The sequence below is a fragment of the Dasypus novemcinctus genome, chromosome 14 (assembly GCF_030445035.2).
Source record: "Dasypus novemcinctus isolate mDasNov1 chromosome 14, mDasNov1.1.hap2, whole genome shotgun sequence".
Lineage (NCBI taxonomy): Eukaryota > Metazoa > Chordata > Mammalia > Cingulata > Dasypodidae > Dasypus > Dasypus novemcinctus.
The window spans coordinates 10,522,699-10,536,294 of NC_080686.1; positions in this window are offsets into that span (position 1 = coordinate 10,522,699).

A 13,596-nucleotide genomic window follows, 5' to 3' on the forward strand; every position below is an offset into this window, starting at 1 on the left:
CCAAAGATGAATGAGTGCTCTGATTTTTCCACAGCCTCTCCAACACTTGCTATTTTCCAGTTTTTTAGTATTAGTTATTCTAGTGGGTGTGAATTGGTATCTCATTATGATTTTGATTGTCTTTCCCCAATGAGGCTAATGATGTTGAGCACCTTTTCAAGTGTTTATTGGCCATTTATATATTTTCTTTATAGAAATATCTATTCAAGCCTTTTGTCCTTTCCCCCTCCCCCATTCAGTTGTTTGTCTTTTTGTTGTTGAGTTGTAGGTATTCTTAGTATATTCTGGATATTAAATTCTTACTGGGGGGAGAGGATGTGTCTCAAGCAGTTGAGCTCCTTCTTCCCATATGGGAGTCCTGGGTTTGGTTCTTGGTGCCTCCTAAAAACAAAACAACATATGTATGAGGTCCCAGTTTCAATCCTGGCCCTAGTACCTAAAAAAAAAAATCCTTATTGGATATGGGCTTTCCAAATATTTTCTCCTGTTTCTGGAGGTTGTCTTTCTACTGTCATGATGAAGTTCTTTGAGCTTAAAGTTTTCAATTTTGATGAGACCCCATTTATTTATTTTTTTCTTCTGTTGCTTGTGCCTTTGGTATAAAGACTAAGAAACCATTGCCTTACACTAGGTCCTGAAGAAACTTCCTGTGTTCTTTTCTAGGTGTTTTATAGCTGTGGTTCTTATATTTAGGTTTTGGTTACATTTTGAGTTAATTTTTGCATATGGTGTGATATAGGTGTGCACCTTCATTCTTTTGAAATGGATATCCAGTTCCCCAACACCGTTTGTTGAAGGGACTATTCTTTCCTCATTGAGTAGACTTGGCATCCTTGTCAAAACCCAATTGGCCATAGATGTGGGGGCTTATTTCTGAACTCTGTTTGATTCCATTTGTCTATATGTCCACTCTTGTGCCGGTACCATGCTGTTCTGATTGCTGTAGCTTTGTAACAAATTTTAAAATTGGAAAATGTGACTCTCCCATTGTGGTTGTTTTGTTTCAGAGAGCTGTGGCTTTTCCATTTCAGCAAAATAGGCTGTTAAAATTTAAACTGGTATTGTGTTGAATCTGTAAAGTGCTTTGGGTAGAATTGACATATTAACTATAGTTAAGTCTTCCATTTCATGTACATGGGAAGTCCTTCCATTCATTTAGAACTTTGATTTCTTTCAGCACTGTTTTGTAAGCTTACATGCACAAGTACTTATGTCCTTTGCTAAATTTATTCCTAGATATTTGATTCTTTTAGTTCCTATTCTAAATGGAATTTTTCTTGATTTCCTCTTCAGATTTTTCATTACTAGTGTATAGAAATACCACTGATTTTTCTACGTTGCTTTTGTAGCCAACCACTTTGCTGAATTTGAACTTTTTGTGAATTTTTCAGGATTTTCTATATATATGATCATGTCATCTCAAAATAAGGAAAGTTTTTCTTCTTCCTTTCCAATTTTGATGACTCTTATTTTTCCTCTTGCTGAATTTTCCTGGATAGAACTTGCAGTACAATGATGAATAGCAGAGGTAACAGTGGGCATCTTTGTCTGGTTCCTGGTGTTAGGGGGAATGTCATTTGTTCACCATTGAGAATGATGTCTTTTATCATGTTGCAGAAGTTTTATTCTATTATTAGTTTTCTGAGTGTTTTTTTTAATTAAAAAAGGTTGCTAGATATTTTCAATGGACTTTTCTGCATCAATTGAGATGATCATGTGTTTTTTCCTTTGTTCTACTAATGTATTACATTAATTTATTTTCTTTTATTGAACCGTCCTTGCATATCTTGGATCATGGTATAATATTCTTTTTTTTTTTTTGGTGTTGGATTTGGTTTGCTAGTATTTTGTTGAAGAGTTTTATATCTATATTCATAAGGGATATTGGTCTGTAACTTTCTTTTCTTATGTTATCTGTTTGGTTTAGTATTAAGATGATGCTGGAGTCAAAGAATTGAGTTCAGAAGTGTTCCCTCCTCTTCAATTTTTTTGGAGGCATTTGAGCAGAATAGATCTTCATTCTTCTGGGAATGTTTGGCAAAATTCACCAGTGAAGCCATCTGGGCCTGGACTTTTCTTTGTTGGGAGGTTTTTTATTTCTGTTTCGATCTCTTTTCTTGTTATTGGTATGTTGAGGTCTTCTCTTTCTTCTGAGTCAGTGTGGGTAGTTGTGTGTTTTTCTCAGAATTTGTCCATTTCATCCTGGTTATATAATTTGTAGGCATACATTTACTTATACTCCACTTATGATCCTTTTTATTTCTGTGTGGTCAGGAGTAATGTTCCCTTTCTTTTCTGATTTTATTTATTCATGTTCTTTCTCTTTATTCCTTTGTCAGTCTAGCTAAAGTTTTATTGATCTTTGTAAAGAACCAACTTTTACTTTTGTTGATTCTATTTTTTTAACCTTTTTTTTTTCCATTTACTTCCACTCTAATTTTTGTTATTTTTTTTGTTTTTTTTTTGTTTTTTTGTTTTTTTAATTTTTTTATTTTTTATTGACTTTATAATAATATTACATTAAAAATATATATGTGAGGTCCCATTCAACCCCATCCCCCCACCCCCCCTCTCCCCCCCCAACAACACTCGTTCCCATCATCATGACACATCCATTGGATTTGGTAAGTACATCTTTGGGCACCTCTGCACCTCATATACATTGGTTCACATCATAGCCCATACTCTCCTCCATTCCATCCAGTGGGCCCTGTGAGGATTTACATAATTTTTGTTATTTTGTTCAGTCATGTTTGCTTTAGGTTTAGGTTTCTCTTCTTTTGTTAGCTCATCCAGTGTGAGATTGGGTCTCTAATTCAAGATATTTCTTCATCTGGTATGTAATAATTTTGAACTATAAATTTTCCTCTCAGCACTGCCTTTGCTGCATCCAGAAGTTTAGTATGTTTTTATTTTCATTCACCTCAAGAAATTTCCTTATTTCTTGGTGATTTCTTCTATGACCCATGGTTTGATTATTAATATATTTTTAAATTTTCACATATTTGTGAATTTACCAGTTCTCCTTCTGATATTGATTTTTTTTAAGGAGGAACCAGGGATTGAACCCAGAATCTTGTATATGTGAATGAAGTGCTCTACCACTGAGCTACTTGTGCTCCTCTGTTATTGATTTTTAATTTCATTCCATTGTAGATAGAGAATATATATGGAAGATTTTAATATTTTAAATTTTATTATAACTTCTCTTGATCCCTAACACATAGGTTATCATGGGGAATGACCCATATACACTAGAGAAAAATATGTATTCTGTTGCTCTTGGGTGAAGTGTTCTTTGTATGACTGTTACATCTAGTTGGTTTAAAGTACCTGCAGCAGTTTGATATGGTGATGAATCCCAAATATAGATATTGGATTATGTTTGTAATCTGATCTGTACCTGGGCAAGGGGTGGAAACTCACAGATAAAAGGCATGGCAAAGGGCAGAGTTGTGGTTCTTAATGTTGGAGTTTGATATTGAAGGCTTAAGCTGGAGCCCTGGGGAGAGAAGAACCCAGGAAGCCTGAACCCTTGCAGATGTCAGCAGCCATCTTTCTCCAACATGTGAAAATAGACTTTGGTGAGGGAAGTAACTTACACTTTATGGCCTGGTTTCTGTATGCTCCTACCCCAAATAAATACTCTGTATAAAAACCAACCAATTTCTGGTGTTTTGCATCAGCACCCCTTTGGCTGATTAATACAGTACCATTCAAGTCTTCCATTTCCTTGTTGACCTTCTATTCTATTCATTAATGAAAGTGGTGTATTGAAGTTTCCTATGATTAATGTAGATATGTCAATTTTCCCTTCAGTTCTGTCAATATTTGCTTCATATAGTTGGGGACTTTGCTGTTAGTTGCATATATATTTATAATTGTTATGTCTTCTCATTGAATTGACCCCTTTATCACATATCCTGTCCTTCTATGTCTTGCAACAGTTTTTGAATTAATATGGATTTTATCTGATCTGAGTTTAACTATCCCAGCTCTCTTTGGGTTATTATTTGCATGGCATATTATTTTCCATCCTTTCACTTTCAATGTATTTGTGTCTTTGAATTTAAGGGGAGTCTCGTGTAAATAGCTTATAGTTGGGTCATGCTTTTTTATCCATTTTGATAATTTCTGTCTTTTGACTGGATAGTTTAATGCATTTACACTTAAAGTGACTAATGATAATGCATGACTTTATTCTACCATTTTTCACATGGTCTTTGTAAATCTTATCCATTCTTCTGTTAATGCCTGCTTCCATTTTTATTTAATTTCTAGTGTATCTAAAGTCTGGTCTTTTTCATTGATGATTTCTGAATTTTTATCTTGTGCCTTTTCATGGACCAACATTTCCTGTTTCTTTATTGGTCTCATAGACTTTTGTTGTACCCTGTACATTTTAATATTTTAATGTATTAACTCTGTGAATTAGTCCTTGAGCTTTCTGTTCCTTAAGTTTGCATCCAGTCAGTGATATGTCAGAGATTTCCCTGAGTGCCAGGAGCTAACAAAAATAAACTGTCCTGAAGAAGTTCTGGGAGGGTATGCCAGAGATGCATGGCCTGGTTTGGTCTTCCAGGCTGCCGTCCAGTAGATTGTCGCTGACGTACAGGCACCCCAGTTTGTACATATGGGTTACTCTGCTCCCTCTGGAACGGGGCCATCTACCCACCATGGGGGTGCAAGCCAATTCCACAGTGCAACAGGGAGGTGATGGGGGAGGGGAAAGCAAGGGCATTGCAGACTTCTATTGTTTTTTCAAGTTTTATTTCTTGATTTAGCACTTATCTAGTTCCTGTAACTCTTTAACTGTTATTGAGAGTTTTGAGCAGGTTGTAACTGCCAGTTTTTCAATGATTTTGTGGAGGAATGGATCTCTGGAGTATCTTATACTGTCATCTTCGTTGATCTGAAGTCTCACTATAAATTATTTTGGGATACATAAACATTTGTATATCTGTACAAAATATCTGTATCTCTTTTCTCTATCAATTTGTATTTATCTCTATCTCTACTTATATCATCTATCTCTATCCTGGAAAAATATATGTGTAAAAATAGAAGAACATGCATGCAATGATAAACCTTCAGGCAAGGTAAAGGTTGGTTACATCTTAGAGAAGAAGAAGAGGCTTCCACTATATTTGAAATGTTTTCTTTCTTAAACTGGATTGAGGGTACTTTTTTCATGAGTCTTAAGCATTACTTAATATAAATAAAATAAATTTAGTGCCTATGAGCTTAAAGAAAATGCTAATCAAAAGAAGTTCCAAATCTCTGGGAACAACTTGAGTGCTTGCTGTACAGGTAATTTTGTCTTCAGTGTTTAGTATAATTAGGAGTATGAGCTCTAAAGCAAGGGTGCCCAGGTTGAGATCCTGACAGATTCATGGATTTTCTCCTCCTAGTCCCACAGTTCCTTCATCTGTAAGATGAAGTGGATGGTGGGACCAGTTCATAGTGTTGAGGGAACAAACAAAGCAAACAATACATTCTATGCACTTAGAAGAGTGCCTGGTACATGGTAAGCACATGATGATTTTAAAGTTATTATAAAATGAAAAGTGATATATGTCCCAGCCTGGTGTTACATGTCTAACTGTGCCTGGAGATCCTTTGTTGCATAAATTTTAAGGGTCAGGATTAGAGAGGCAAAGGGATCACTTCTCTCCCAGAAACATAGCTAGAAAAGAGTCTGGAGGGCTGTTCTGGGGCTTAGGACACCAGGAGAAGGCTAGACACCACCAGAAGAGAGAGGGGTGCAGGAAAGTAGTCTTGGCTGCCTGGAAAAATCCCATGAGTAAAGCTGCAGCTTCCCACCCTTGGAGCAAACAGCAGTGGGTCTTCACGTCCCTGGCAGGTGGCTGTAGACTTAGGGGAATGCTGAGGTCTTCACCAAGAGAGAGGAGAGGGAGGGAAATAGCCTATGGCAAATTCAGAGTTTGACTGGCAATCTTGGTCTGCTGTGCTGATGGGTCCCATACTTCCAGGCTGGATGGGGCTGTGACATTGTTTGCTTAGAGAGCAGGTAGGAAGGTGAAGATAATTTGTCTTCTCAAACCCCTCAAATCAGCCCTGGGCTGGTTGTTGAGGACACAGAGGGAGGTAGGGCTTGGCCAGCCAAGGGAACAGAACAGCTTCTGAAAGAGTTTGTTTGAGAAGTTTGGCCCACTCTGAGCACATTGCTTCTGCAGCACCTGCCCAGATGGGGTTACAGTGAGTGCATTGCCCTACGCATGGGAGGTCTGAGCTGAGAGGTCTTCCGAAGGGCACCATCTGCTGGCAGACCAGAGAAGTGCATGAAAAGAAGGGAAATAATAATAGTAAATAAAAGGAGCAATCAGATGCCTTTACTGCCCCCTCTCCAAGGCCCTTGGAAACTGGCCTGCACCCCATTACTGGGTCCTTAGCCCTGGTTTGAGCAGTTAAGTGGGCAATCCTAAATATCTAGAACAAGTTGAACCAAGGATCAAAGAACATTGCGGAGGCGGAGGGGGGCAGCTACTAACAGTAAATCCCGAGGCAAGAGAGAGAAACTAAGCATCAGAGTAAAGTCAGCATCATAATGAGATGCCTAGACATCAGAAAAAAAATTACAAGCCATACTAAGAAAAAGGAAAATATGACTAAGGTAAAGGAACAAATCAAAGTTCCAGACAAGACACAGGACTTGAAACATCTTATCAAGATATTCATCCAGACACTGTAAGCAGGGCAGGTAGCTCAGGAGTTTGGTTCCCTGCCAGTGGGCCTTACCTTAGAATTTATGCTCCCTAGTGTGAAAGAGTTGGATTCAGTTATGGTTTTCCTACACATGGCTCTTCTGCCCCTTCTATTTGAACCTATAGTTAGTACTATACTTGATAGGTATATGTCCAAGCAACTTAAATCTTTGGGCTTTCTATGTACCAGTTAGGCCCTGACTCTCAACAGAATGGCAACACGTACTCTGCAGTTCATTGGACTCACCCAGACAACTAACAAGGTAATGATGATGGACAACGTCCATTCCAAGGAACAGAGAGAGTCTGTAACTTCAAGCAAAATAGTTCCATCCATCAGCCCCATAGGTCTAAGTCCCCTCTCATTTAGAGGCAGAGTGAGCATCATTATCTCAAAATCCTCAAGATTGTGGAATGAACAATGGACTAAGGTAGATTACTATTATTCTACATAGACTTATTGTTATTCTAGCAATGGAAGAACTTTTATCATTGATGTGGAGGCAGTGATCACCAAGGTTCTGAGGGGAGGGAGAGGGAAAAATTCATTTGAGAGTTTGGAAATAAACCCCACCTCTATGGTCAACTAATCTTTGATAAGCCTACCAAGTCCTCTTTTCTGGAATAGAACAGTCTCTACAACAGATGGCACTGGAATAGTTGGATATCTATAGCCAAAGAAGGAAAGAGGACTCCATCTCACTCATTATACAAGAATCAACTCAAAATGGATCAAAGACCTAAACGTAAAAGCCAGGGCCATAAAATTCCTAGAAGATAATGTGAGGATATATCTACAAGACCTTGTAGTAGGTGGGGTCTCATTAACCTTACACCCAAAGCATGAACAATGAAAGGAAAAATAGATAAATGGGAGCCCCTAAAAAATTAAACACTTCTGCACCTTAAAGGACCTTGTGAAGGGGTGAAAAGACAACCTATTCAATAGGAGAAAATATTTAGAAATCCCACATCCAACAAGGATCTAGTATAGTTGCCAGGATATATAAAGAGAGCCTTCAATTCAACAATTAAAAGACTTATGACTTGATTAAGAAATGGGCAAAAGACCCAAATAGACATCTTTCTAAAGAAGAAATACAAATGGAAAAAAAAATGTGAAAAATTGTTCAACATCACTGGTTCACTGGTTATTAGGGAAATGTGAATCAAAGCTACAATGAGAAATCATTTCACATTTTTAGAATGGTGACTATTAAAATACAGAAAATTACAAGTGCTGGAGAGGATGTGGAGAGACTGGAATTCTTATTCCCTGTTGGTGTGAATGTAGAATGGTATAGGCACTGTGGAAACCTGTTTAGTGGTTCCTAAAAAAGTTTGAAATAGATCTGTCATGGGACCTGGCAGTACCACTACTAGGTATATATCTAGAACAACTGTGAATAGTGACACAAACAGACATCTGCACACTGATGTTCATAGTGACATTAAATCACAATTGCCAAAAGATGGAAACAATCCAGGTGCCCATCAACTGATAAACAGGTAAATAATCTGTGGTAAAAATAATCAGTGGAATATTTTTCAGCTATAAGAAGAAATGAAGTTGTGAAACATATGGATGAACCTGGAGGACATTGTATTGAGTGAAGCAAGCCAAACACAAAAGGAAAAATATTGTACAATTTTGCTATTATGAACTAAATGTAATGAGTAAACCCATGGAGCTAGAATAAAAGTCACCAGAGAATAAAATCTGGTGAGAGAATAGAAAGCTGAAGTTTAATCAGTGCAGAACTGGTAGAAGTGTTGTTTGAGAATGTTTGGAAATGAATAGAAATGAATTAGTAGCCCTAACATATGGGTATGGTAGTGGTTTGATTTTTGTGGGTTTTTTTTTTTTTTTTTGAGCAACAAAAATGCTCTAATATTGATTGAAGTGATGAATGCACAATTCTGTGATTAAATCAAATGTCATCAATTGTATACATTAGATAAATTGTATGGTTTATGAATTTAAAAAAATAATGGGTAAGCGGATGTGGCTCAAGCAGTTGGGCTCTTGTCTACTGTATAGGAGGTCCAGGGTTTGAAACCCAGGGCCTCCTGGGGAAGGCAAGCTGGCCCGCGCGGTGAGCTGGCCCGTGCAGAATGCCGGCTCACGAGGAGTTCCGCCCTGCACAGGAGGCCACCCTGAGCAGGAGTGCTGGCTGATGTCGCAAGATGATGCAACAAAAAGAGAAACAGAGGAGAGGCAATAAGAGACTTAGCAAAATCAGGGCGCTGAGGTGGCACAAGAGAAGGATCGCCTCTCTCCCACTCTGGAAGGTCCCAGGATCGGCTCCCAGAGCAGCCTAGTGAGAATACAAGCAGACACAGAAGAACACACAGCGAATGGACCCAGAGAGCAGACAACGGAGGAAGGGGAGCGAAATAAATAAATGAATCTTTAAAAAAAGTAATAGGGTGGGTTGGGAGAAAATACACCAAATGTAAGGTGTGGACTATAGTTAGTAGTACTACTTAGATGATAGTCTTGCATAATTTGTTACAAATGTTATACAACGGTGCAAGATATTGGTGGTGGGGTGATGTATGGGAGCCCTGTATGTTGTTATGCGTGCTTGTTTTGTAAGTTCCAACTTTTGCTCTACACCTATTATTTATGTATGTTCATATGTGAATGATATACTTCAATAAATTCTTCTAATGAGAAAATATTTTGAGAGTCTATTTCCCTGATGGTTCTAAAAGATTCATTCATTCACTCATTCATTCATTCATTCATTTATTCATTCATCCAACAAATGTTTACTGAGACCCTTCTATGCCCCAGATACTGGGGACAGGTAGTGAGAAAGTTCAGGGCAGGCCCTGTGCTCATGAACGTTCCAGTCTAGACTTGGAGAATGTGTAAATCAATAAGTAGATGTATTGTATGCTAGATGGTGATTTGGGGAAAAATAAAGCAGAGTAGACGGTGCTGCTTGGAGAGATTCTGCTTTAGGGTAGGAGTGGTGAGGGCACACAAGAGGAGCCCACAATCTCTGGACGGGAGTTTGAGAAAGAGGCTTCTAGACCTCCACCACTCGACATGTGTCTGAGGATTTTAGAATTTGAAAAATGTGACCAGGAGCAATTTAAGTTTTGTCATCCCAGTGTCTGTTTAAACTCTGTGCAGTCACAAACAAGAGTTAAACACAGTTAATTCAGAACAAACCAGCAGCGTCTACACATGGGATTGTCTGAGGAGGGACAGCTGTTACAGAGCCTTTGGCAGGAATCATTTACAGAGCACTTTGGACATAAACATTTTTTTGGTGGTGTAGAAAAAACTGTTTTTTGTTTAAAATACACCCTCAAAAATTTTATTATCACTGATTTATATGTTTGAATGTGGTTAAAGGGGGAACTTTTAGGTTGTATATATGTTACTAGAATAAAATTAAAAAAAAAAGACTGTATAACACAGTGGAAACTGTTTTTAAACGATGAACTATAGTTAAAAGTACAATTATAAAAATATGCTTTTATAAACTGTAACAAACATACAATGCCAGTGCAAAGTGTTAATAATAGGGTGGTATATGGGAACTCTGTGTTTTACACATGATTTTTCTGTAAATCCACAACTTCCCTAATTTAAAAAAAATGCAAAAAATAGTTGCTGGGTTAAAAAATTGCATTTTTTTTTGTTTATGGAAATGTTATAGGTTTTTGGTTTTCATCTGACATTGTTGAAACTATGACCAGCATGCTCTGTGGTTGCAGATAGGTAATATACGTACAACTGAGCAGGAGTGCAGGGTCCCACGATGAGAATTTTTATCAAAATGGAAGACAAAGACCTTGGGGACTGTTGAATATATCTTTTATTGACCTGTCTGAAGAAGAATAGTAAATCTTGCTATGAAAAGATGCTCAGTTTCCTTTAAATATGTTTCATGGCAACAGCAATACTATTCTACAGGAGGATGGCAAAGGTTGGTATTCGAGGAGAAAGAGCATTGAACTGGAAATGAGGTTTACCTGTGTGATTTGTGGAGCATCGCAAACTTTCTGGGCCTCAGTTTCCCCTTCTGTAAACTGAGACCATCAAATTCTATCTCCAAGAGTTTTTATGTCATTCTCATTCTGATGATGCTTCAGGAGCATGGTTTTTATGCCTCAGACACTTAGTTTAAACCCGTGAATGTGGAAAAGAGGCTGGTAACGGTGTAGAGAAATGAACCCAGCCGGGATCAGAGGCTCACCTTAAAGCCGCCTAGTCCACATGTAAGGAAGTGGGATTCTCGCGTCTTGCCTAAACTAAGGCGATGTTTTTGGAGAAAGCCAAAAACGAAGTGACGATCTCAGCATGCATGCTCGCAGCGAGCTGCTCTGACTGTGGACGTGGAGCTGGTGGATCTGTGCTCTCCGGGGTGAGCGGGTCTCCCTGCCTGCAGGGGCGCTTCTCCAGGTGCCCTGGGAGGAATGAATGTGACCTCCACAAAGAGGCCTGGCCTTGCCCTGGCCAGGCGGGCGGCGTGTGGATAACACTCTTCACTGAAAGGGCTGTGGCCCTCTGCCGTGCATCTTGCAGGTTACACCTGGATTGTTCCCTGCCAGGGACAGAGCAGAGCCACATGGAGACCCCCTGGACCCTTAAGCCCTGCCCGTGCAGGCCTGGTAGAACCCCCAGTCACCTCGGGAACAGAGTCCTGGAAGCAGTGGGCAGAGCCCCGCTCAGTGCCGGTGGAGGGGTAGAGGCGATCAGCGCGTCCACGGACAGCGATGTCGCCTTCCCTCCAGCTGGCTGCAACACACCATGTGTTGCCAAAGCGGCACAGGAACCCCAGATCCCTCAGCCGCAGACGCGACTGAACTCGATGGAAATGCCTTAACTCTTTGGCAATCGGCCGACCAGGAAAACGGTCCCCACTTTGGGTATTAGTTTGGGCTTGTATATGGCCTCGAGTAGAGACTCTGGTATGTTCTACAAGCTTGTCTACAAATGAACCTACCTTTTAAAAAATTACCTTGTCTAAAATATGCATCCCTTCAGCAGTGGACACTGAGCACCAATCCTCAAAGAAATCCCATTTTAACTGGCAAAGAGCCAGGTTTTAATCTCACATGCGCCCCCTCCCCCCCAGCAATTATTCCCATCGACCGCATCCCACCTAGAAGACCCCGGGACAGGAGGACACGGTGCGACAGTCTCTTCTTACTGGTTAGTTAGGGCTTTCTGAATCTACCAAGTTGGTCTGTGGGACTGGTGCACTTGTTCTTCCAAAGGATTCTTCCTCCTTTGGCATTGGTTCCTGTTCCAAGCTCATCCCTGAGTCCTAGTGACTGTGGGGAGAGGGTGATGTGAGCAGAACCCTTTGTCACCCTCCTTCCCACGTGGGGCTAGAACACTTGCAGTTTTAATGACTGAACACTTGAAGAAAATCTCTCCCAGATGGTAACATTTCTGGTCCTTGTGATTTCATAGACGACTTTTTCTTAGCCTTGTGGGACCCCTAGTTCTTTTCACCTGGAGTGCCCTCTAATCCAGTGAGTTTGTGTTTTTACTCATTTTCAAAGAACAAAAATGGAAGGACTAGTTCACCCCTCCCATTCCTTCTTCCATTCGGTGATGGCCAAAGTACAGGTGGCAATGGAGATCAGCGGTTTCTGGTAAGCGTTGTTGTTGCTTTTTTAATATCTCTAATTTATTTTTAAAAGATACTTTGATTACATAAAATGTTACATTAAAAAAATATAAGGGATTCCCATATGCCCCACTCCCCACACCTCCCACCCTTCCCCACATTAACAACTTCTTTCATTAATGTGGTATATTCATTGCAATTGATGAACACACTTTGGAACATTGCCACTAATCATGGTTTATAGTTTACATTGTAGTTTACACTCTCTCCCACTCAGTTCTGTGGGTTATGGCCATATATATATATATAATTACCCGTATCTGTCATTGCAGTGTCACTCAGGACAATTCCAAGTCCTGAAATTGCCCCCTTATTACACCTCTTTGTCCCTCTCAGCACCTCCAGTGGCCTCTGTCTCCACATCAATGATATAATTTCTTCCATTGCTAGAATTACAATAAGTCTATAGTGGAATACCAGTAAGTCCATTCTAGTCCATGTTTTATTCCCCAATACCAAGGATTCTGGGATGGTGATGCCCACTCCACCTCTAATTGAGGGGGGTATTCAGTCCCATACAGTTGACGGATGGGACTTTCTTACAATTATAGACTCTCTCAGTTCCTTGGTGTGGTGGTTGTCCATCCTTATCTCCTTGTTAGTTGTCCTGGGTGAGTCCAATGAACTGGAGAGCAGGGTTTGCAACTCTGCTGAGGCTCAGGGCCCAGCTGGCACATGGAAAGTCCAGAGATTCAAGTATCTTGGACATACACCTACCAACTCCAGCACCAACTATAGGTTCAAATAAAGGGGACAGAAGTGGCATGTGTAGACAAGTCATATCTGAGTCCAGCTCTGTCACACCAGGGAGCATAAACTCCAAAGCAGGACCCACTGACAAGGCACCAGCCACTGGAGCTATCTGCCATGATCTGGTAAGCAGTTTTAACTCTACTGTTGTCTACAAGGAAATGCGTTCCTTTAATTTGCAAAGTTGACTGGGGTAAAAAGAGCCACTCATTCTGTGAATTGAAAGAGTCTTCCCAGGCTGTGCTCTACAAAGTGACTGGAGCATTCAGGCATCGAGCCCACCCTTTCAGGATCCCTGCAGATCTCTTTCTTATCTGTCCGTCCAGCTCTTTAAGGCCAACAGTTGGTAGGACAGAGATAACCCATTCCTGGGCCTGGAAATGGAGCTAATGTGGATGGAGCTGGCTGTGATTGCAGTAACCTGCCTGTGAGGGACTCATGCCAAGAGGTTAGAGACAACC